The sequence below is a fragment of the Dermacentor andersoni genome, chromosome 5, assembly GCF_023375885.2.
Source record: "Dermacentor andersoni chromosome 5, qqDerAnde1_hic_scaffold, whole genome shotgun sequence".
NCBI classification, from domain to species: Eukaryota; Metazoa; Arthropoda; class Arachnida; order Ixodida; family Ixodidae; genus Dermacentor; species Dermacentor andersoni.
The window spans coordinates 99,927,134-99,950,901 of NC_092818.1; the positions used below are offsets into that span (position 1 = coordinate 99,927,134).

The window sequence follows — 23,768 nt, forward strand, 5'->3', positions numbered from 1 at the left end:
TTAAACTCAGCGCCATGTAATTGGTTAAAGCAAGGACCGCTTAAAAGGTGAAGGGAAAAAGTTTGGTGTAATAAAAATTGTATCGCAACGTGCAAGAAAAAGTGTCGAACAACTTATGAAGCAACATATGGGTTGACAGATTTTCTGACATAATGAAAGCTCCTGAGTCTGCGCAGTATTTTTCGTGTTTTCTAATATATCTTGTTATATATGTCAACTTTCTTTAGCCAAATACTGAAATTAGGCTTAAGGAGTCGTCAGTTTCGCATCATCGCTCTTTACCCTTGGGAGGCGTGAATACGGTGGCCTCCGCGTGCGGTCCTTCAAGCGGCGTGTCCTCGAGCACGTTCTTGGCGCGCACGCGGAACGTGTAGTTTGTCGAGGGCCGCACGTCATGCAGCAGCACGTGTCGCGTCTTTGCGGGCGTCTCGAGCGACTCGCACGACGAGGCTGTGCACCAGGACACGTCGTACGCCTGCAGCGGCCCTCGAGGCGCCTCGGGAGCCGTCCAGGAAAGGAGCGCTTTGCCTCCGCCCACTCGGTCCACGTGCAGGAGCATCGGCTCACTGGGCGCTGCGTCGTGAGGATCAGCTGTAAACCGTGGTTTAACCGCAGAGGAGGCGCCGAAACAATGCAGCGCTTTTGTTATTCGGCGCTAAAACGTTACATTATTAGCGGCACGTATCAGAGAACAGCAGAAAAGAAACTCGAAGGACGGTTACGATTGTGCAACGCGAATGTTTTAGCTTCAGCTGTGGTGCGGGCTAGACGTTTTTGCTTCCGATCTGAAGCTCGTCGAATGACTCGGGGGCCTGAAGCTAGGTCCTGCTTCCTCCGCGCCAGTTAAATGTAAAGTATGTTTTCTAGCGTTCTCGTTTAAACTACTTCGCTCTTCTCCGATGCACGAGTGCTTACCAGCTTTCTAAGCATAAACTGGCGCCGCCAGGCGCTCCAGCAGCGCCCCGAGCGCAGCACCCGAGACGGCACTCCTGTACACCATCGCTTTTACCCGAAGCGACGGCAAACGGCCGCACCGCCACGGACTCGCGAAACGAAAGGCGAGGCGTAACTTCAACGGGGCAAAACTTCCACGCTACTGCGGGCGCAATCGGTGTGTTCCGCCACTCGTGATGGGTAGAGTTACTGCGCGAAGTACGAGGGGCAACAACATCTGGCGGGGTAGCAGAGAACCAAGCTTTGCGTCACGTGACAGAACTGTGCACTCATTAACGGAAGCCTCCAATGGAATTTTTTTTTTATGGCGCCACTCTCACCTCCCAAACCTCTCTCGCTGCGGACGGCGCCAACGGCGCGAAGCGGAGCAACGAGCTCAAGAGAGCGAACGCTTAACAATAAACATCCTAACGTCTCCAGTGAGATTTGAACTCATCAGACCTGTACGTAAAGAAATACATATAATTCATTACTCGTATTCAGTTGCATATTTTGTAGTTTTGTAATTAATCGATTACTATCTTTAACTCAGCAACGCGAACTGCAATTCATTTATTTTTTCAGTAACTAATTACATGCAGGCCACTTTATTGACAAGATATTTCTAACAAGTGACAAAGCTTTGAGTCTTCGAATCTGGCGGGAGCTGCAATAGAATGCCCTCAGGAGTACCTTGCAGCAGCCTCGGCTGATGTGCACGTTCACACAGAAAAAGTATGGCGCTCAGTATTTCTTTTCTCATAGTGCTCCATCTAATGTTGGCCGACGAATTGAACCGGCGTTGCTATGGCTCGATAGCCATAGCCATGTCGAACGTTGTTGCCAAGAAATCGCCTACATACGCATTTTGCCTTTCTTTTTTCAGCTTTTCACCAAGAGTGCCTTCTCCAAGCATCACCAGCATCGAGGCGCTGCGCCGAGGTTGGCTACGCTTCGCAAAAGATCCATACGCCACCACAGTGGCATTGAATAATACATTGTTCGCAGGGTGTTAGTATTCATTACAACACCGTCCTTCCATCCAGCGTGCGCCTCGAGAGAGTTTTCAGTGTCGCTGATAATGTCTCCCCCCTCCCCCTCAAAAAAGGAAGGAAGATGACTGGCGAAAAATTTCCAAAGCAATTGTTGGTGAAGCTTAAAAACGTGTAAAGAGCTGCAGAAGATGCACTAAAAATGTCAGGCCAGCTAGTTATGGGTACTTTCTATATTTGTGTAATGTTAATACACGTCGGGAGAAAGGTAAAGTTGGAGAAAATAAATTAATTTATAGTATTTGCTCAATTAATTTTGTTTGCCAGTAAATGCTCACTATAATCAATTGCATTTTAATGAAGTAAAGGATTTCGACCACTTTTTTCGTAAGAGGTACAAGTATTAATATCGCGACTGCTGATTTACGAGACGAGTTCTTTACGACTTGGCTATGGCTTCCGACAAGAGTACAAGGCTAAAAGTTCCACCAATGCAGCACTTTCATTATTCGGGGCAAAAACGCTACAATATCATTTGCACGTGCCAGAGAACAGTAAAAAAATTCAGTGCCGCCAATCAGGTTTGAACTCACGACCCCTGGTTTACGAGACCAGTGCACTGCCGATTAGCTATAGCGGCCGACAGGAGCGGCGAGCCAAAAGTTGCACCAATGCAGCACTATCATTATTCGGGGCGAAAATTCAACATTATCCTCTGCAAGTTCAAGGCAACAGTACAATAAAATACAGTGCGGCCAGTGAGGTTTGAACGTACGTCTCCTGGGTTCACGAGACTAGCGCTCTACCACCGAGCTATAGCGACCTACTTGAGTGAGGCCGCAAGTTGCACCAATGCAGCACTTTCATTATTCGGGGTAAAAGCGCTACATTTTCCTCCGCACGTGCCAGAGAACAGTAAAAGAAATTCAGTGCCACTAGTGAGGTTCGAACTGACGACCCCTGGTTTACGAAACCTGTGCTCTAACACTGAAGCTATAGCGGCTTTTTTGGTATTGCCTTCTTGGTACATAACACAATGGAACACATACACAACACACACGTGACATTACAAGTAAAAGATGTGAGTGATGCACTGCCCAGCTCACACCAAACGACTAAAAGCGTTTCGGTTGAGCAAGGTCGTCGATTATTGGGAGCCACTCTGGCTGCTCGTTTTCGACATCTCTTATATAAGACATGCTTTCAACAATATACTCTCGTACAGAGAAAATAGTCTCATCTACATGCCTAACATGATCTTGGGTTGCAGCGCGAAGGGACACGGACACAGACTAGAAGTCCATGTCCCTTCGCGCTGCAACCCAAGATCATGTTACCATACCAACTCGCCCAACTTCCTATCCTTTTGCACTACATGCCTAAATTTCATTCGATTTTTCCGTATACCATGTAAGCTGATAAGCATAAACAGGTCCGTTTCCCCTATCTACCGATAGAAATCGTATGCCGTAAGGCGGTATCGAAAGCTGTTTTTTTTTTAGTTGGTTGCAAGACGTCCCAGTGAAATACAGCGTCTGTGCAATGAAGGAACATGTGGTCTATTGTCACCGGTTTTCGGCAGATTAGACAGTTTATGGACCACGGGACAAATATTCCTATCTCTTGAAACCATGACTTCACGGGCAGTGTGCCAGTGTGCAGCTGAACGAAGAATATTTTCATCGAGGGCCCCCACCGACATCTCTTTAACTCTCTTCAGGACATTCCTTCCCGATCCGACACAGTATATGGAACGGTACACTAGTACAGGCAACATAGTGTCAATGAGGTCTTTTTAAAGTTATTTCCTTCTAACAACAGCAAGATATTGCACATAAAAACGAATTTTCAAACATTGAAAAGCGCGCACAACCTCCCAAAGAAAGCCCCGCACCCATAAGTGTTTCACAGGGCTGGATCATACAACGTATTCAGGCAGTGCTTCTTTCAGCCAAATCTGCATTACCATACGCAGGAAAGCGTCTCTTTGTTCTCGGAGGAAAATAAATCTTGCCAAACGTTGCTTGAAAAACAAGTGAGCCAAACCAAGGCACCCCTTTCCTACAGACAGAAATAGATTTGTGTGACTTGTCCTCTCCCAACTCGACCCCCAAATGATTACTGCGAAAACTTGGTGCATTCCCTGGGCGCTGGTCCGTGACATGCACTGTGCCTGAAGCACATGCCATACCTTGGCCACAAGAAAAATATTACATAATGTGGCTCGAGAAAAAATTGAACGATCACGGCCAACCCGTTTGTGCGCACATTCACGTGCGTGCTCAGTTTCCGCCTCCCAATACTTTGCAGGTCCTCGATAGGGGCCTAGCGGTACTCCCAAGTATTTGATAGGTCACGTTGCCCACTGAACGTTCTTGAACATAACAGGCACATAATCCCAGTTGCCTTGCCAGAAGCCAAAACACTTTTCCCAGTTTATCACGCTTCCGGAGGCTTTGCAAAACCTAGCCGCGTCCTTCACCGCTTCAGTTACCTTATCTTCGCAAAAAATGACGATATCATCCGCATACCTTAAGTACCTTACCTTAAGTGGACAACATCGTGAAGCTGTGCACATTTTCGTTTGATATACTTTTCAGGCAGAAAGGCTCGAGATACAGTGCAAACAGTGGAGACAATGGGCACCCTTGCCTCACGGAAGAACGAACTGCGATACTTTCACTCAGTTGCTTATTAACAATAAGGTTTTCCGTACAACCAGCATATGCCATTTTGACACCTTCCAAGAGCACTCGGCCGACATTGACGTGTTCGAGGATACAAACCAGAATATGGTGGTTGACGCAGTCGAAGGCCTTTTCCATGTCAAGTTGCAACATGGCTACACGTTTATCAAATGCATCGCAGCATTCTAATATGCTCCGTGCTACGTGAACATTTGTCGTTATCGTACGTCCTTTAATCCCGCACGTTTGGTGCTGGCCTACGATAGCTTTCGTTACATTCTGCAATCTTCTGCCCAGAAACTCCATGAAAATCTTATAGTCCACATACGTGAGACTTATGGGCCGATACCCCCTGACTGACAATCTCTTAACTGGGTCATCACTCCTCGGAATCAGGACGATGCGAGTTCTTCGAAAGGACCGAGGCATCATCTGCTTTTCGTATGTTTCTTGAATTACGCTGGGTAGAAAATGCGCCACGTCCCACTTGAACGCTTTGTAAAACGCTGCGCCCAGCCCTTCCGGTCCAGGTGATTTGCCGGAGCTTAAGTTGTCGATTGAGCGCTCTACTTCCGCTGCACTAATCGATGCTTCGAGCGCAAGCTTGACTTCATCCTCTAAGATAGGCATCAGTGGCAAAAACTCCGCCGCGAGGCCTTCTTCTACACGTGACTCGTGACCCAGTAGTCCTTCTTAATAATCAACAAACACACGTTGAATAGTGTTAGAGTCACGAGCCATTTCGCCTTTGTGCTCTATCTTATCTCGTTCTTGACTGCATACCGCTTTTCGTCGCAGAGGGGCCGTTTCGTCGGCGTCTCGCCAGACCACAACCATTCTGCACGTGCGCGTATGACCGCACCTTTATATTTCTTTTTGTCCATTCGTTCTAATTTATATTTTTCTTTTATTTCTTTTGCATACTGGCCCGGCTGCGCAGTTTCCGAACTCAGCAACTAATTTAAGCGGCTTTGAAATTCTTTTTCGTCTGCCTTGCCGCTTTGACATAGCGCACGCGGTCTTTCTATAGCGTTCATTTTTATTTCTTCTTTAATATCTTCTCGGTTCCCAATGATGTCCCCCTGATCACCCGTTTGCAAACAGCCCACTTTTTCTTTCACTGTAAGCGCAAAACGTTCATCATCAAGAAGATTTACATTAAATTTCCCTAGTTCCCAGTTGAACTTTGACCTTTTGGTCTTCGTTCCTATTGTAAACATTACACGCAATGGTGACTGAACGCAACGTTTTTAACCAAGTAGTCACTGCACATTTGGACCACGCCTGCAGGCACATAAACTCCGTTAAGTGTTGCATGGCTCGCTTGTGTGTGTACTCGAAATGTGTAGCGAAATGCGTGTACTCCCGACGGGCTCCTGACGACAGAGCATTCCCGACGTCTTCCAAATTGTGTTTCAGGTCAATTGCATTCAAAAGCAACGAGCTTTAGCCTCCAATGGTCGTGTTAGTAACTCTGTCATCGGGCATGCGCACACAGCTGAAGTCACCCATAAAGATAATATGTCTAGGAGACTTCAAACACGGTTGCAGCATTTCGAAGAAAGCTTTGCGCACATTTTCCTTATTTGGAGCACACACGCACATTACGTGCCACCGTAAATCAAGACAGCCAAAATCACAAATGACAAAACGCCCGGTGTTGAAAACTGTAACAGATTCTTCAATACCACCGAAAGAATTCCGGATTAAAATGGTGTACCCTACCGATGTAACAACAGAATGACACACACTAACACACACTACCGGCTACTAAAGGGCTTAACCATACGGTTCGTCTGTGCTTCACTTGCCACCTTAGTCTCTTGCACTGCCACTACGTCCACATCGTTCTCGAGCAGGAGGCGACATAATTGATACTGACGCCACCTTACATTAAACGTGGTGAGTTTAAGTGCTGCTCCTGTGTTTACAGCCATGTGCGCGACAAATTAAAAAGACCGCACGGCTTCGCGCTTACCTTCAGCCGTAATACACTAAGAAGAGAAGTACAGCAATTGTTGCCTCAAGAGTTATCGAGTACATCCAAGAAGCGTCCGCTCTATCCGCAACACACTGACGCAGCCTCAGCGCGCTGCCCTTCGTAGTCCCATCGTGCACCTCTCGTCCTTTGCCAAGCCAGAAGGGAGTCATGGTTTCTACGTCGGCGTAGTCGCCGCTGGCTTTTTGTCCGGCGATATGTTGGGCTCGGAGCGAAACTACTTTGCTGGCGCACTACTCATCCTTGGTTTTACGACGTCCATTGCTTCTCCATTCTCTTTAGGTTTTCGATCTTCAGTAGTATTACCTTGACTTCATTTTTGTTCCGCTGCATCAACCTTCGGAGCTACAACAGCAGGTATCGACACAGTGGTCTGGTCTTCAGTCTGTGTCGTTGCCCCGCCCCCGCTAACGGCGTTAGGCGCTGGCTGCAGCATATTCTTTTCTACTGCTCTCGCTGCCTCCTCGGATTCATCCACATCCATGACAAGTTCGGAGTTGTCTTCTCTTCTCAAAGGGCATGTGATATTTACGTACATACATTTTGACGGACGGCAACTTGTCATGGCTGAAGCGACGACACTGACTGCAACCGGAAACTTTCCATTCACGTTGGACGTGTCCAGAATTATGGCACATTAGGCAAAGTGGGGATCTTCCAGGAACCACAACGAGGCCTTTTCTCCAGCAATAAGTAGCTATTGAGGAAGGTCATCCATTGTAACACCAGGCTTCAACTTCAAAGGCACAGAACGCGTTGACGAACCCCTGTTCATGACTCCCTGAGATCGCCAACCTTCCTTAGCGACTTCCTTCACTGTTCCGTACGGTGCAAGGGCTGTTCACACATCTTCATCCTGCACGTTGTACAATATCCAGTGGATCTTCAACCTCACGTGCTGGTCATCGGGATCAATACCAATGCACCGACGTTCTTTCACAGTCACTTTACGGGATGAAAGCATCTTCTTCATTCCTTCAGCACTCCAGAACGACATAGCTTAAATGTGGTCCATTTGGTATGCCCTCAAGGCGACAACATCGGGGAGCAATGCCGAACGAACCAGTGCGTCGCGAAATTCCTCGACCTCGTAGGACCTTGCTCTGATGTCAGCATGCCAAAACAGCGTATTTAAAGCGATTCGACCTGCTCGTAGCCGTGTAAAATTAACTTCATAATCCTGGTCACTCGAGCCAGCAAACTTGTTTCCACGGCCAAGCTGGGCCGCTGATAAAGCACCGTTGGAGCACATGATGTACACGTACGTCACGCTCGGTGGCCGGAAGTGGAATGACTGAGCTATAGCAGCCTACGTGAGCGGTGAGCCAAAAGTTGCGCCAATGCAACACTTTCATAATTCGGGGCCGAAATGCTACATTATCCTCTGCACGTGCCATGAAACAGTAAAAGAAATCCAGTGCCACCAGTGAAGTTTGAACTCACGATCCCTGGTTTACGAGACCAATTCTCTACCACTGAGCTATAGCGGCTTTTTTTTCTTTATTACCTTGTGATGAACATTGTACGAACGTAACAGCAAACAAAAATACATCGAATCCCTAGCCATTCGGCTTGTTGGTATGTTTTAAAATGGCTTAATTTTGCCTAATTCATCAAAAAAAGTAATCCACTCCGGAGGATCATTCAGTGCCTTATAAACATCTCTAATATATATGACAGCGTCAACGAAATAGTGTCTTGCCGATTGGGGATACAAATGCGCATGTCTGACGTCCATTCTTGTTCGCCAGATGCTGTGCATGCACATGACCATGAACCACTGGGTACTCCTTCTGGTTCAGCACAAGGTAAGTACCGAATTCCGAAAGGGCGCAAAGGCAGATCTTTCTTTAAAGTCATTTGAAGTACATCCCATAGGAACATCGCGTCATGGCAGTCAAGAAAAACATGTTCAATTGTTTCCGGTTTTCTACAAATTGGGCAGTTGTCAGACCATGGAACGAAAAGGCCTTTGCTGTGTAACCATGGCTTCACAGGTAGTGTGCCGGTATGCAGTTGGGAAAAGAAAGATTTCATTGAAGGTTTCACCGGCATTCGCTTAATACGCTTGAGGACGTCACGCTCAGGGCCCAGCTGGTACAACCCACGGTACACAGGAATCGGCAAAAAAACATCAAGCAGGTCTTTGTATAAACGCTTACGTGTCACACTCGTTAGGTACTCATAGGAGAATCTTGCCCTAAGAATCTGCACAGAAGATACAACTTCTCGTAGGTAGCCAGATAAGACAGCTGGCCTCAAACAATACGTTGATATTACGTAGTCTAGCAAGAAATCCTGTAACCGCACTTGGATTACAGTTCGAAGAAAAACGTCAGCCTGTTCACGCAAGAAAAAAAACCTCGTCACAGTCTACTTGAAAAATAAATGTGATAGTCCCGAGCCCTCGTTTCTAACTTTATGACAAAGGTTGCAACGGCTCATGCGCTCCCAAGTGAACCCCCAGATAAGAACTGCAAAGACCCCATGCAGTTTTTGTATATAAACTCTAGTAATTCCTATCACCTGCAGCACATAATACAACTTATCAATTAGAAACACATTACAAACAGCGGCTCTTGAAAACATTGAAAAATTATGTACCCCCCATTTTTCCCTTTGTAACTTAACTCTTCCTGCTTCATCTGCCCAATATTCCTTGCTATCCTTGTAGTGCTTCAGTGGAACTCCCAAATAGCTATCCGGAGTGGTGTTCCATTGTATGTTGCACAACGCGTCTGCAGCGTGTTCCCAGTTGCCATGCCAGAAGCCAAAACATTTTGACCAACTAATCACGATTCCTGTTGCTGTACAAAAATCCTTAGCCTCTCGTACAACTTCACGCACGCTTCTTTCATCTTCGCTAAAGGCTGCCATGTTGTCAGCGTAAGCAAGGACCTTACCTTCAGTATTGAAAGAAGTGTAGCCCCGAATAATCGGATTTGCAAGTACTTTTAAACAAAAGGGTTCGAGGTAAAAATCAAAAAGGAGAGATGATAAACAACAGCCTTGTTTACATCAGTTTGAACGCAAATACTTTCACTCAGTTTCTTATAAATCACAAGTTTCACTGTACATTTGTCATACACCATTTTCACGTCCTCTAGAACTAAAGATCCTATATTGACGTGGTTCAGCATAAGGAACAATATTTCGTGCACGACTCTGCCAAATGCCTTATTCAAATCTACTTGAAGCATAGCAACCCGATCCTGCATGGCATAGCAACATTCAAGAACAGTTCTTGCTACATGAATATTTGTAAGAATAGATCTTCCTTTAATTCCGCAGGTCTGATGCGGACCTACAAGAGACTTTGCAACACTTTGGAAACGGCGAGACAAAACTTTCATGAAGACCTTGTAATCAGTATTCGTTAAACTTATCGGTCGGTATGTTTCGACTGAAAGCAGTTTGACCGGGTCATTAGCTTTCGGAATGAGTATGACGTGGGATGTTCGAAAGGAAGGTGGTGTTAGTTTCTTTTCATAGCACTATTCAATAACACGGTGTAGAAATTCTGCCATTTCACTTTTGAAGAACTTGTATACAGCTGCCGCCTCGAGACCATCTGGGCCAGGTGATTTACCAGGACTGAGATCATCTATGGCCTGCTCAACTTCTGCGACTCTTATTAGCCTTTCAAGTGACTGTTTTGTCTCGTCATCAAGACTAGGCATGAGCGGCAGAAGAACACTTCGAAACCTTTCAGTATCGCATGCTTTATGACTAAAAAGATTTCTGTAATATTCAACAAAGACACGCTCTACATTTCACTCTCTCGAATAACGTTATCTTGAAAACTGATTTCACTAATTTCCTTCGATAATGCATGTCTCTTCTCATCGCTGAGCGCGCGCTTTGTGGGCGTCTCGCCCAACCATAGCCGCTCGCACCGCGCCCTTATCATTGCGCCGCGATACTTTTCTGTTTCTATGATCTCAAGCTTCGCCTTTACTTCTTTTATTTCTTTCGAGAACAACCCAGACTTATCATTCTCTGCGCTGACCATGTAATCTAACGCAATATGCTGCTCCTTTTCTTGCTGTTTTTCTTTCTGCCTTAAAATACTTGCTCTTTCCAAAGCGGCGATCTTGAAGTCGATCTTGAAATGTTCCCACACCAGTCTAAAATTACATGTTTGGTTCAGCTGCATACTGTTTATATATTCCTTTATCTTTGCAACAACAATTTCATCCTGTAGTAATTTGTTGAATTTCCACAACTGCCAGTTGAACTTTGACACTTTTTTTCTTTGCACCTAAAGTAATCATGACTAAGCAGTGATCACTAAAGCTCACATGCTGCGTATGGTACTGGGAACACAACGGTACAAATTCAGCAGGCACATAAATTCGATCCAATCTAGCATGAGACACATTCTGAAAGTAAGTGTATTTTGCTTGGTCTTCAACGTCAACACTAAGCCAATATCTTCGAGTTCATTCTCCTTAATCATTACGCGTAATACTTCTGCACTTTTATCTCTATGATTTTTGTTACTAGATCGATCTTCAGGTCGACATACGCAATTGAAGTCGCCAAGCAGTAATACACTCCTTTCGCTTTCTAGGCAAGGTCGCACAGTATTAAAAAAAATCTTGCCACTCATTGATTCTACTCGGTGCATAGACACAAACTGCACGCTAGGCAACTTCAACAAAAACAAAATCACAATATACTAGCCGGCCATTTTAACTACTAGACACAGATTCAATAACCCCATTGCTTTTTCAAATAAAGATAGCACAACCGCCGGACCTACCAACTGCATGACTCACGCATACGTACATTATATCTGCTACAGAAGACTTCAACCATTTTGTCAGTTCTTCACTCCCGATTTTGCTCTCTTGGACCACTAACAAGTCTATATCACTTTCTAAGAGAATGCGACTTAGTTGATATTGCCGTCTTCGTGCAGAAAAGCCTCTTGAATTAAATGTTGCGATACGCAAGGCATTTTTAAAGTTTACTGCCATATCAAGTTGGGATTATTTCCAATATTTTACTCACATTTTTACGTCAAACAGGGGCATGGGCTGACAAAGCTTCCATATATGTGGCCGTTCCAGGGCATTAACGCGAACTGGTACTCCGCTGACTGACCGGGGTTGTACAAGGAAAAAAAAAGAAAAAGCCGCCGCTAAGAAGGCGGCAGTTTTGAATTAGTCCGTCGGGCCGGCGCAAGGTTTGGCGTTGGCTTGAAAGGCTGCCGTCTGGACGTTGCAGCCTTTGTGGGAGATTCTCCGGTGCTTGTTCCATCACCTCTTGCAGAGGTGTCTCCAGTTTCCTCTCGGGTTCTCTTTGCAGGTCCGCTGCCTAACGCTGCCATATCGACATCTGCGGAAATTTCCTCTGTGGCTTTCGTGTTTTCAGGAAAAGAATTGCTGCTGTGGTGTTGGGTGTTGTTTGCGTCTTCTTTCGGTGTGTCCAGGCTCGCTACGGTAGCGATAGGCCCACGGTCTTCCTCGCTACTCGGCTCGTTGGCGTCTCCGCCTGGGGTGTGCAGAGGCACTGCTGCCTCAGTCTTTCCTTCCTCGCCATGTTCTCTGGTAGCTTCTTCAGCATCAACTGCGTCCATCATGTGCTCGGAAACCAAATACCTCCGGGCTCGGACTGCTACGCTGGCGAAAGAGCGCACGCACTCGGTCTCGTCGTGACCATAGCGACGACAGAGCCCGCAACGTGGAACACGACACTCCCGACGTATGTGGCCGATGCCGCGGCACCGGAGGCAGAGCAGAGCTCTGCCTAGAACGTGGACGAGTGCGACATTTTCAGAAACACGCAACTGATGGGGCAAATCTTGAATGGTGACGCCCACTTTCAGCTTTAGTGTTGCGGACCGCGTTGTTGATCCTTTATCAATGCAGCCTTTCACCTTCCATTTCTCTCTTGTGATTTCAGTCACCTTTACGAAGGCCGCCAGAGCCGTCAGCAAATCGTCGTCCGGCACACCATGGAGTATCCAGTAGAGCTTCAGGCGTACTCCTCTGTCGCAGGGGTCTATAACCATGCCGCGCTCATTATTAACATTAAAGGTGTCTGCATCCAGTGTCTTCTTCTTTCCTTCCTCGTCCTTGAACGTCACTATCCGCAGGTGATTCATTTGGTATGCCCCGAGGGCAACCACCTCCGGCAGCAATGAAAGACGGTCGAGTACGTCGCAGAAATGCTCGCAACGATACGGCCTTTCCCTTGGCAACCATGCAAAAAAACGGTATTATAAACAGAATCACCTGTGGGCAGATGCGGCAAAACAACCTGGTAATCTTCAGCCTGCTTGTCAGAAGACTTGGTTCCGCGGCCATTGGCCACTGTAACCGCTCAGAGGGAGCACATGCTTGCACGACCGTTCACTGTGGTGGCCGGAAGTGGAATGGCTGAGCTATAGCGGCCGACAATAGCAGCGGGCCAAAAGTTGCACCGATGCAACACTTCCATCATTCGGGGCAAACATTCTACATTATCCTCTGCACGTTCCAGGCAACAGTAAAAAAAATACACTGCCGCCAGTGAGGTTTGAACTCACGACCCCTGGTTTACAAGACCAGTGCTCTACCACTGAGCTATAGCGGCCGACGGGAGCGGCAGGCCAAAAGCTGCACCAATGCAGCACTTTCATTATTCGGGGCATAAGTAGTACATTATCCTCTGCACGTGCCTTGAGATGTAAAAGAAATTCAGTGCCGCCAGTGAGGCTTGAACTCACGACCCCTGGTTTACAAGACCAGTGCTCTACCACTGAGCTATAGCAGACGACGGGAGCGGCACGCCAAAAGCTGCACCAATGCAGCACTTTCATTATTCGGGGCATAAGAAGTACATTATCCTCTGCACGTGCCTTGAGATGTAAAAGAAATTCAGTGCCGCCAGTGAGGCTTGAACTCACGACCCCTGGTTTACAAGACCAGTGCTCTACCACTGAGCTATAGCGACCGACGGGAGCGGCAGGCCAAAAGCTGCACCAATGCAGCACTTTCATTATTCGGGGCATAAGTAGTACATTATCCTCTGCACGTGCCTTGAGATGTAAAAGAAATTCAGTGCCGCCAGTGAGGCTTGAACTCACGACCCCTGGTTTACAAGACCAGTGCTCTACCACAGAGCTATAGCGGCCGACGGGAGCGGCAGGCCAAAAGCTGCACCAATGCAGCACTTTCATTATTCGGGGCATAAGTAGTACATTATCCTCTGCACGTGCCTTGAGATGTAAAAGAAATTCAGTGCCGCCAGTGAGGCTTGAACTCACGACCCCTGGTTTACAGGACCAGTGCTCTACCGCTGAGCTATAGCTGCTTTTTTTTCTTTATTGCCAGTTCTCGACATTTTCACATACTCCTACATCTTATCAGCAACACAACCAAAAACAAACAAAATAAATAAAATATTCCACGCATCATGGAGAACAAGAAACATGCAGTAATACTGCGGCCAGCACGACTTGGCTGACCTTGTCTATAAAATTCCTTTAGGAATGTCAATGCTTCTATCCTGGTACTCAGGTACAACAACTTGCCCCTTTTGTACTTCAGTAAACCGGGACATGTGTTCACGGAAATGCAGGCGCACAGGCCGCGCGCCTGGGTCACAGTAGAAGCCTTCCATTCGGACTCGTCATAGACAGTAGAGGCCTGTGAGCATGATGAGGTCAAATGGGACCTTATTTAATGGCAGAAATCTGATGCCATGCGGATCTAACGGGAAATCTTTCTTTACGGTTCTTTGGAGGACTTCCCAAAAGAACAGCCCCTTCCAACAATGTAGGAAAACATGGTCAACTGTTTCTGGTTTTTTGCAAATCAGACAGTTGGAACACCACGGCATGTAAAACCCACGTTCTTCCAAAAACTTGAAGAAAAAGATTTAACTCCTGGCTGCACGTGCATTCTTTTTACGCGTTTTAAAATGTTACCTTGACTTCTACTGTATATGGCTCGGCACATCGGCACTCGAAAAATAACATCACACAGGTCACTGTACAATTTCTTTCTTTTTACACTGAACAGATAATCACTCGAAAACCGTACTGACAAAAAACGGACCCCAATACAGTACCAGGCATTATTTCACTGCTGATAACAAACTCTGGTAACGCATAACAACGTCTCACTTGACACACCGTTCTTAAGAACGGGTCTTTGACGTCACGAAAGAAAAAAAAATCTATTTACAAGCTGTAGCACGAAAAGGTGTGCCAAACCCAGGCCCCCCATCTTTCACTCCCCGAAACAGATTCGTCGGCTACAGCGTTCCCAGCTGGACGCCCAAATAAATACAGCAAGCACTCGATGCAACTTCTGCACATAGACTCGCGAACAATACAACACTTGCATAATATACCATAATTTACTAACCGAAAATAAATTCCAAACTGTCGCTCGGGTGAAAATTGAGAAGTGTGCACCTTTCCACCTCTCAGCCTTTGCCCATGTGTCTTTCACGTTTTTTAGCCATAAATCATCAGTTTTCTTATAATTTTCAAGGGGAACGCCGAGGTACTTTACTGGTGTTTCAACCCATTTCACGTTAGCAAATGTGCCGGACACGATGCCACAATAAGCTCAGGAAGAGCATTCTGCAGTCTCCATTTGAAGCACTGCTCGCAAAAAAGGGTCATGCTGGTCCCGCAAGAAAATAAACCTTGAGACAATCTGCCTCAGAAAAAGATGAGCTAAGCCAAGCCCTCCTGCTTTCAGTGAATGAAACAAGTTAAGGCGACATGTGCGCTCCCATGTTGAATTCCATACAGATGTTACAAGAATTCTGTGAAATTTCTGCGCACGAGTTCGTGACATAGCGAGCACCTGCAACACATACCGAATTCGCGCAACAAGGAACGTATTGCAAATCCTTGACCTGGTAAATAGGATAAATTTTGTTCACCCCATTTCGTAGTTTTCTGTCGCATTCTCTCAGCGTCTTCTCCAGTATTCTGAAGGCTCATCATACCAGTTTAAATGTGCTCCTAGATATTTTGTAGGAGAGACTGTCCACCGTAAATTTTCAAAGACATTGGGCTTCTCATCCCAGCTGCCATGCCAAAAACCAGTGCACTTCTCCCAGTTAACAGCGCTTCCAGACATTTTGCAATACGTTCACGCTTGTTTAACAGTTTCACGAACACTTTCTTTATCCCTACAAAAGACGGCGGAATCATCTGCATACGAGAGAATTTTTATTTCACTGGCCATTAAACGAAAACCCCGTATTTTCTCACAGCGTATAACTTTTAAGCAAAAAGGCTCCGAGTAAATTGAGAAAAGATGAGACGAAGCCGGACATCCTTGTTTTATGCTTCTACATTTATTAATGTTACCAGAGAGTTGTTTATTTACTAATAAGTTCGTGCTACACTCTTCGTTAGACAGTTTTAAACCTTCTAATATAATGTTTCCAACATTCACGTGCTCTAGAACAGAAAAGAGCACACTGTGCACAACACGGTCGAAGGCCTTCTCCATGTCTAGTTGCATCATAGCAATTTTTCCTTCCCAGGCATCGCAACACTCCAGAATACTTCTTGCCACATGTATGTTATTAAGTATCCACCGGCCTCTTATGCCACAAGTTTGGTGTGGGCCTACTATTGATGTCATCACTGATTGCAACCTTCTTGCTAACACCTTCACGAATATTTTATAACCTACATTGGATAAAGTTATGGGGCGATACGACCTTACTGAGAGAAGCTTTACAAGGTCATCGCATTTCGGGTTCAGCACGGTATGGGTTTTTTGGAAAGAAGGCGGCATGTATTTTACTTCGTGAACCTCGGCTAGAACACGGTGTAACATGGCTGCTAGTTCATGCTTAAATGCCTTGTAGAAAGCCGCGCCTAGGCCATCAGGCCAGGTTTCAGTTCATCAATTGCGGTTTCAATGTCATTCAACGTAATCGGTTCCTCGAGGACTGATTTGACGTCATCATCTAGTCTCGGCAATAAAGTATTCGCAATCAAAGCCAGCTTCCACCACTTCTTTGCAGCTTAACAACTCTCAGTAGTGTTCGAATAAGGCACGCTGTATTGTATCACTATCGCTACTAAGCACGTTGCCGTATTCGATTTCTTTTATTTCATTTTGGGATGCGTATCTTTTCTCTTCGCTCAAAGCGCGTCTTGTGGGCGTTTCCCCGAGCCACAAATGCTCTGAGTGCGCACGTATCACTGACCCCCTGTATCTCTTGACATCAATCATTTCAAACTCATTTTTTACGTTCTTTATCTCTGTTCACAACTCTCCTGGCTATGTGCATTTTATCGTCAACAATGTATTAAGCTTACTTCGCAACTCATTTTCTTTTTTCATTGTAGCGTAATACAGAGGCTCTTTCAATGGCTGTTATTTTGAATTCCTGGTTAAACTCTTCCCACATCGCTTTAAGCCCCCCAGATTCGCAAGCAAGCATTTCTCGTATACGTTCTTTTATAAACGCGGGAAAGGTTGCGTCGTCCAGAAGTTCAACGTTGAATTTCAATAGGTACCAATTGAAAGGCTGGTTTTCTTTTCTCTTACCGAGCGAGAACATTACCAGACTATGGTCACTGAAGGATACGTGCCTCACGTCATAGCTTCTGCACAACGCAACTAGTCTCGCTGATATATAAGCTCGATCTAACCTCGCGCGACTGCCCTGTTTGAAATGCGTAAACACAATCTGCTTTCCACTGCAAAACACCGCGCCAACATCTTCTAATTGCGCTCTCGGGTTGCTGCGAGCAAGAAAACTGCACTTTGATCGCGTGCACGCGAGCTGTTATTCCAGTCGTGAGAAAAACAAACACAATTGAAGTCTCCCAGCAAGATGATATGGCGCTCAGATTTTAAATATAAATCAAGTTTTCCAAAAAAGTCACGGCGTTCGCTTTCATTATTTGGGGCGTATATGCAAATAACCCGCCACTCAGAATCCCAGAGCGATAAGTCACACACGATCATTCGACCATCATCACAAACAAATACAGATTGCGGAACAATTTCTAAAGATTTCCGTAACAATACACGCCCACCGGAATGGCCGTCAGCATGGGAAACGCACGCACTGTACCGCGCTCTAAATGTTTCAACCATTCGGTCGGTCGGCTCGCTCTTCCCTTTCAATTTTTGTTTCTTATGAAGCGACTATGTCTAAATCATTTTCTTGCAATAACCGGCTGACCTGGTACTGCCGCCTTTTGGCCCCGAGGCCACATTTTGAAGCCGTTTTTTTTTTTCAAAGAAAGAAAAACCGGCACACCAGTTCATTAAACCCATAAATTGTGCTGCTTCTCAGAACGCGCTACATTCCTTTCCTAGGCAACAGCGGCCGAACTATACAAACGTACTCTGCAGCCCGTCCCTCACCTCGCATACAGGCATTGCTGGGCGACGCCCTCGTTATTACGGGGGCGCCTTCGATACCGTCGGACTGGAATCTGGCGGTATGTGAGGCTTGGGTTTTAAAGATGGGCGGCGGTATGAACTTTCTTTTCTGGGCGGCTCCTGTGCCTTCCGGCCGCCACCTTCGTCACCTTCGGAAACTTGCGCGTGTGGCCGTTTCGCAGGTCCATGTCTTCTTGGTCGCTACTGGGCGAGGGTTGACTGGTGTCAGAGACGTCTTTGACGGCGCACGTTGGCGTAGCGGTTTCCTGTCGTACAGATGCCACATCACTGTTGTCGCTTCCAACACTTTTCACAATTCCCTTCTCGGAGGTTTCAACAGCTGCCGACGTAGGTTTGCTGTCCTTGATTTCCGCAGCCTCCGCCGCGTCCGCCTCGTCCGCCTCGTCCATAATGTGCTCGGTGGGGTCCTCTCAGCTTTTTTGGCTTGCTACGCTTGCGTAAGTTTTAGCGCACTGGCTATCATCATGTCCGAATCGCCGACAGAGCTTACACCGTGAAACGCGGCAGTCTAGGCTAATGTGCCCTGTTCGCTGACACCGCAGGCAAAGCGGCGGTCTTCCCGGCACCACCACAAGGGCCCTAATGCCTGACACTCGTAGCTGGTGTGGCAGGTCGTCCAAAGTCGCGCCACCCTTCAGCTGCAGACCAACCGTCCGTGTCGAGGAACCCTTGTCGCCGAGTCCTGGTACACGCCACTGCTCTCTGTAAACGCCCGTCACTTTGCCGTACGGTGCAAGAGCAGAGCGCACGTCTTAATCTTGTATTTGGTAAAGCAGCCAATACAGGCTTAGGCGGACAGTATGGGTGGTGCTCGGATCTATCACGAGGCAGCGGTGATTCTTCACAGTCACGTCAGTTGCGGCGAGCAACTTCTTCATTCCTTCCGCACTCTTGAATGTAACCGTCCACACGTGGTTCATCTGAAACGCCCCCAAGGCAACTACCTCGGGGAGCAGTTCTAGACGATGCAATGCATCTCGGAAGTCGTCAGCACGAAATGGCCTGGCTTTAACGGTGCCGTGAAGAAAAACAGTATTTAAAACAGACGAACCTGATGGCAGTTGCGGCAAAATAACGTCATAGTCCGTAGAATCCCGTGCATCTGTCCAGTTACCGCAGCCCTGTTTGGCCGCATTCGCCGCTCCAAGGGAGCTCGACATTACACGACCGTACACTACGGTGGCCGGCAGTGGAATTTCTGAGCTATAGCGGCCGACGGGATCAGTGGGCCAAAAGTTGCACCAATGCAGCAATTTCATTATTCGGGGCAAAAATGATATATTATACTCTGCACGTGCTATGGCAAAATAAAATAAGTTCAGTGCCGCCAGTGAGGTTCGAACTCACGACTCCTGGTTTACAAGACCCGTGCTCTACCACTGAGCTGTAGCGGCAGACGGGAGCGCCGGGGCCAAAATTTGCACCAATGCAGCACTTTCATTATTCGGGGCACAAATGATATATTATACTCTGCACGTGCTATGGCACAATAAAATAAGTTCAGTGCCGCCAGTGAGGTTTGAACTCATGACCCCTGGTTTACAAAACCAGTGCTCTACGACAGACCTATAGCGGCCGACGGGATCGGCGGGCCAAAAGTTGCGCCAATGCAGCACTTTCATTATTCGGGGCAAAAATGATATATTATACTCTGCACGTGCTATGGCAAAATAAAATAAGTTCAGTGCTCCCAGCGAGGTTTGAACTTACGACCCCTGGTTTACGAGACCAATGCTCCACCACTGAGCTATAGCGGCCGACGGGATCGGCGGGCCAAAAGTTGAACCAATGCAGCACTTTCATTATTCGGGGCAAAAATGATATATTATACTCTGCACGTGCTATGGAAAAATAAAATAAGTTCAGTGCCGCCAGCGAGGTTTGAACTCAGGACCCCTGGTTTACAAGACCAGTCCTCTACCACTGAGCTATAGCGGCATTTTTTTTTTTCTTGATTGCCGTCTTGGGCGCATAATACATAGTAACATATGATAAAACACTTCTGCCACACTTGGGCTGACGCGAGTGGTGCTAAAATCTTTTCCATTGTACTATATCATCAAGTAGTGGTATCCACTTCGGTGGATCAGTCTGCGCCCTGAAACATTCTCGAAGATAACACTTTCGATGAAGTTTTCATGTGTGGAACTAGTATTTATGTCTGCATTTCGCACCTGCATTCGCGTTTTCTACAAACTGTGGAGGCCAAGAAGCATGATTAAATCGCAGGGCACTTCTTCACTTTGAACTGGTAAGTACCGGATGCCGTAAGGATTTAAAAAGAGTTCCTTTTTAATCGTCCTCTGAAGGACATCCCAATAAAAAATTGGATCCCAGCATTCTAGGAAAACATGTTCCACTGTCTCGGGCTTCCTGCATAACGGACAGTTTGTTGTCCATGGCACGAATAGCCCCTTATCATGCAGCCAGGTTTTAACAGGCAGCGTATCGGAATGCAGTTTAAAAAGAAGGTTTTGACCACAGGTGTAAAGGGCATGTTCTTAACTCTTTTAAAAATATCTTGCCCTGGGCCTCCAAAGTGTGGTGTCCGTTAAATGGGTACCGGCAACATCACGTCAACGAGCGCTTTGTACAGCTTTTTCTTATTAACATTGCATAGATATTCAGGGCTGAAACGTACTTCCAACATCTTGCACGAAAGAACAACCTCGCGCAAGTATCCTGTCACAGCACCACACATGTTATCACACGAGACTACCCATCCAGGGAGCAGTCTCTGTAGGCGAACTTGCATAACAGTTCTTAGAAAGGGATCACTTTGATCACGTAAAAACATAAATCGCGAGACCACTTGTCGCAAAAAAAGATGCGCCAGGCCAAGCCCTCCGCTTTCAACTAAAACAAACAAGTTAGTTCGGCTGGTTCTTTCCCAGGCGGACGCCCAAATAAAAAACAGCAAAAACAGGATGCATTTTTTGAATAGCTATTCGTGTCGCACACAGCACATTCATGACATACCAGAGCTTCGAAACCAAAAAGACATTGCAGATACAGGCGCGGGAAAACATTGATAGCCGTCGTCCTTGCCACGCCACCGCTTTCTCTTTCATTCTCAAAGTTTCTTCTTTCCAGTCCGAGCTGGGATCCCGATAACAATCCAGGGGCACTCCTAGATACCGCGTTGGCAAGGTGGACCATCGAAGCCGAGAAAAACAGCCCGGTGTTACGACCCATTTGCCATGCCAAAAACCGGAACTTTTTCCCCAATTGATCTGACTTCCAGTCTGAGCACAGAATTTTTCGACGACACTCGTGGCTTGACAGATGCTCTATCTGTCAGCGCAAAACACCGCTATATCATCAGCATACGCGAGTACTTTCACGTGTGATGACTGCAGTGTGTAACCTGAAATTTGGTCAGAGTTGATAATTTCCAGGCATAGTGGCTCTAAATACAATGGGAAAAGCAAGGGGGAAAGCGGGCATCCCGGTCTTACTGAAGAACGTACAGCAATTTTGTCAGTGATATCGCCATTAACTATAATGCGGGTCGTACAGTTCTTGTAGGCCATCTTTACGCCCTCTACAATAACGTCGCCTAGTTTGGAATGTTCCAGGATGGAAAAAAGAATTTCGTGGGAGACGCGGTCAAAGGCTTTCACCAAGTCGAGCTGCATCATTGCTATCTGACCGCCAACTGCATCAACACACTCGAATACGCTGCGTGCGACATGTATATTTGTGGCAATGCTACGGCCTTTAATTCTACACGTGTGGTGGGACCCTACCAATTTCGTGATCACAGACTGCAGTATTTTTGCTAGAACCTTCATAAATACTTTGTAGTCGACGTTGGTGAGACTAATCGGTCGATATGACCACACCAACAGTCGTTCTTCCGCATCATCAGTCTTCGGAATTAGAACGATCTGGGACGTATTGAAAGACAATGGAACCTGTTTGCGTTCGTAAGCCTCAGTTATCACATGGAGCAGGCACTGTGCAACAGAAAGATTAAAGGTTTTATAAAAGGCCGCACTTAGCCCATCTGGCCCAGGAGCTTTCCCAGATGGTAGGTCGTCTATTGCTTTTTCTATCTCCTGTAAAGTTATAGGCAGTTCAAGACATTCCTTAATTTCATTATCTACTGTTGGCACCAGCCTCAAAAAGTCTACATGAAAACCTTCTATGGTCTCGAGCTTATTGCTAAGAAGTTCTGTGAAATGTTCGGCTATAGCGCTCTGAATGTCTCTTGCATCTTCCGAAGTCCGGCCGTCATATCGGATGCTCCTAATTTCTTTCTGTCAAGCGTATCTTTTCTCGTCGGATAGCGCTCGTTTTGTCGGCGTTTCGCCAGCCCACAATTTTTCAGACCTTGCGCGTATGACGGCGGCTCTATAGCTGTCGTCAATTGTTTCGAGCTGGCATTTCACTTCCCGTATTTCTTTCGTGAAAGTTCCCGGCGCGCTACTTTGCATGCTCAGCATCCATTCAAGTTGCCCGTTCATTTCTTTTTCTTTCTCTTTATAACGACCCACGCTGCTCTTTCCTATTGCTTTCATTTTTACCCACTCTGAACCCCTCCCATTCAGTTGCAAAACTAGCTGGCTGCGCGTCTAGCAGTTTGTCTAGCTTGGTCTTGACTTGCATAATGAACCCTTCATCCTCCAAAAGCTCTGTGTTCAGTTTCCATAAGTGCCAGTTAAAGCGCGATTTCCTGCCCTTCATTCCTAAAGTCACACTCACGAGGCAATGATAACTGAAAGGCACAGGTTTAACGTCATAACTAGAGCATAGCGGCATAAGATCGACAGATACATACATCCTGTCAAGTCTCGCATGGCTCTCCGGCTGAAAGTGCGTGTATTCTGGGTGGGTCCCAGTGGAGAACACATTGCCAACATCCTCGAGACCATACTCATGGACAAAAGTGTTCAACACTTCAGAGCTCTTGTCTCTCAGCGGCCTACACTTCACTCTGTCAACTGCGGCGCACACACAGTTGAAGTCACCCAGTACAAGCAAAACCTTGCCGCCTTTCAACCATGGCTCAAGGGATTCAAAGAAAAATTTACGCTCACTATCTACATTGGGAGCATATACACAAACAATTCGCCACCATAAATTCGAAAAAATGAAATCAGCAATCAAAAGGCGACCACTTGGGCATGGAAATACAGACTTTACGTTCCCTCTTAACGTCTTACGGATGAATACAAGGCACCCACGTGACGTCCCAACAGAATGACAGACGCACACATGAAAGTTTGCTTGAAAGGAAGACACCATGCGGTCAGTGTGCTCTTGGCTCTCTATTTTCGGCTCTTGTACAGCAGCTATATCAATATCGTTATCCAAAAGAAGGCGATTAAGCTGGTATTGTGGCCTTCTTGTTCCCAGCCCTCTGACATTCAAGGTCGCAACTCGAAGTGGAGTAATAAGATTAAAAGCCATTTCTTAGAAGAAGAAACGCCTCTATCCGCATGGTGCCTACCTTCATGGTTGACGTAGCCTTCCTCACGACTGCCACAACCTCTTGACACCGGTCGACCAACACAACCGGCGCTGACACCGACCAAGACCCTGTGCTACTACGGAGGCAGTTTCCCCGCCTTCCGCGTGTCGGCCGGAAGGTTCGGCCGCGGTTTTAAAGTCGAGCGTCTCAATCGCCCTGCCTTCGGAGGGGGCTCATCGCCGCCACCGTCAGGCTGCAGCTTCACGTCGACGCTTTCTCCACGCGGACGTTTCCCAGCCATGGTGCTCGCCGCTTCCTGGTTCGTCTCCATGGTATCAATGCCGGGGGTCTCCA

The 23,768-nt window shown here is 46.7% G+C and overlaps 8 non-coding genes across 8 annotated transcripts; all 8 read right to left on the reverse strand.

Annotated features, from left to right (window-relative positions):
• Positions 1 to 8,029: 8,029 nt before the first annotated feature.
• On the reverse strand, positions 8,030 to 8,101 carry TRNAT-CGU (transfer RNA threonine (anticodon CGU)). Its single transcript has one exon. It is a non-coding gene; the product is annotated as a tRNA-Thr (tRNA).
• Positions 8,102 to 13,121: 5,020 nt separating this feature from the next.
• TRNAT-UGU (transfer RNA threonine (anticodon UGU)) lies at positions 13,122 to 13,193 on the reverse strand. The gene has a single exon. It is a non-coding gene; the product is annotated as a tRNA-Thr (tRNA).
• A 108-nt stretch (positions 13,194 to 13,301) lies between these two features.
• On the reverse strand, positions 13,302 to 13,374 carry TRNAT-UGU (transfer RNA threonine (anticodon UGU)). The gene has a single exon. It is a non-coding gene; the product is annotated as a tRNA-Thr (tRNA).
• A 107-nt stretch (positions 13,375 to 13,481) lies between these two features.
• TRNAT-UGU (transfer RNA threonine (anticodon UGU)) lies at positions 13,482 to 13,553 on the reverse strand. The gene has a single exon. It is a non-coding gene; the product is annotated as a tRNA-Thr (tRNA).
• Positions 13,554 to 13,661: 108 nt separating this feature from the next.
• On the reverse strand, positions 13,662 to 13,733 carry TRNAT-UGU (transfer RNA threonine (anticodon UGU)). The gene has a single exon. It is a non-coding gene; the product is annotated as a tRNA-Thr (tRNA).
• A 108-nt stretch (positions 13,734 to 13,841) lies between these two features.
• TRNAT-UGU (transfer RNA threonine (anticodon UGU)) lies at positions 13,842 to 13,913 on the reverse strand. Its single transcript has one exon. It is a non-coding gene; the product is annotated as a tRNA-Thr (tRNA).
• A 5,407-nt stretch (positions 13,914 to 19,320) lies between these two features.
• TRNAT-UGU (transfer RNA threonine (anticodon UGU)) lies at positions 19,321 to 19,392 on the reverse strand. Its single transcript has one exon. It is a non-coding gene; the product is annotated as a tRNA-Thr (tRNA).
• A 472-nt stretch (positions 19,393 to 19,864) lies between these two features.
• Positions 19,865 to 19,936, reverse strand: TRNAT-UGU (transfer RNA threonine (anticodon UGU)). Its single transcript has one exon. It is a non-coding gene; the product is annotated as a tRNA-Thr (tRNA).
• Between the last annotated feature and the right edge of the window lie 3,832 nt (positions 19,937 to 23,768).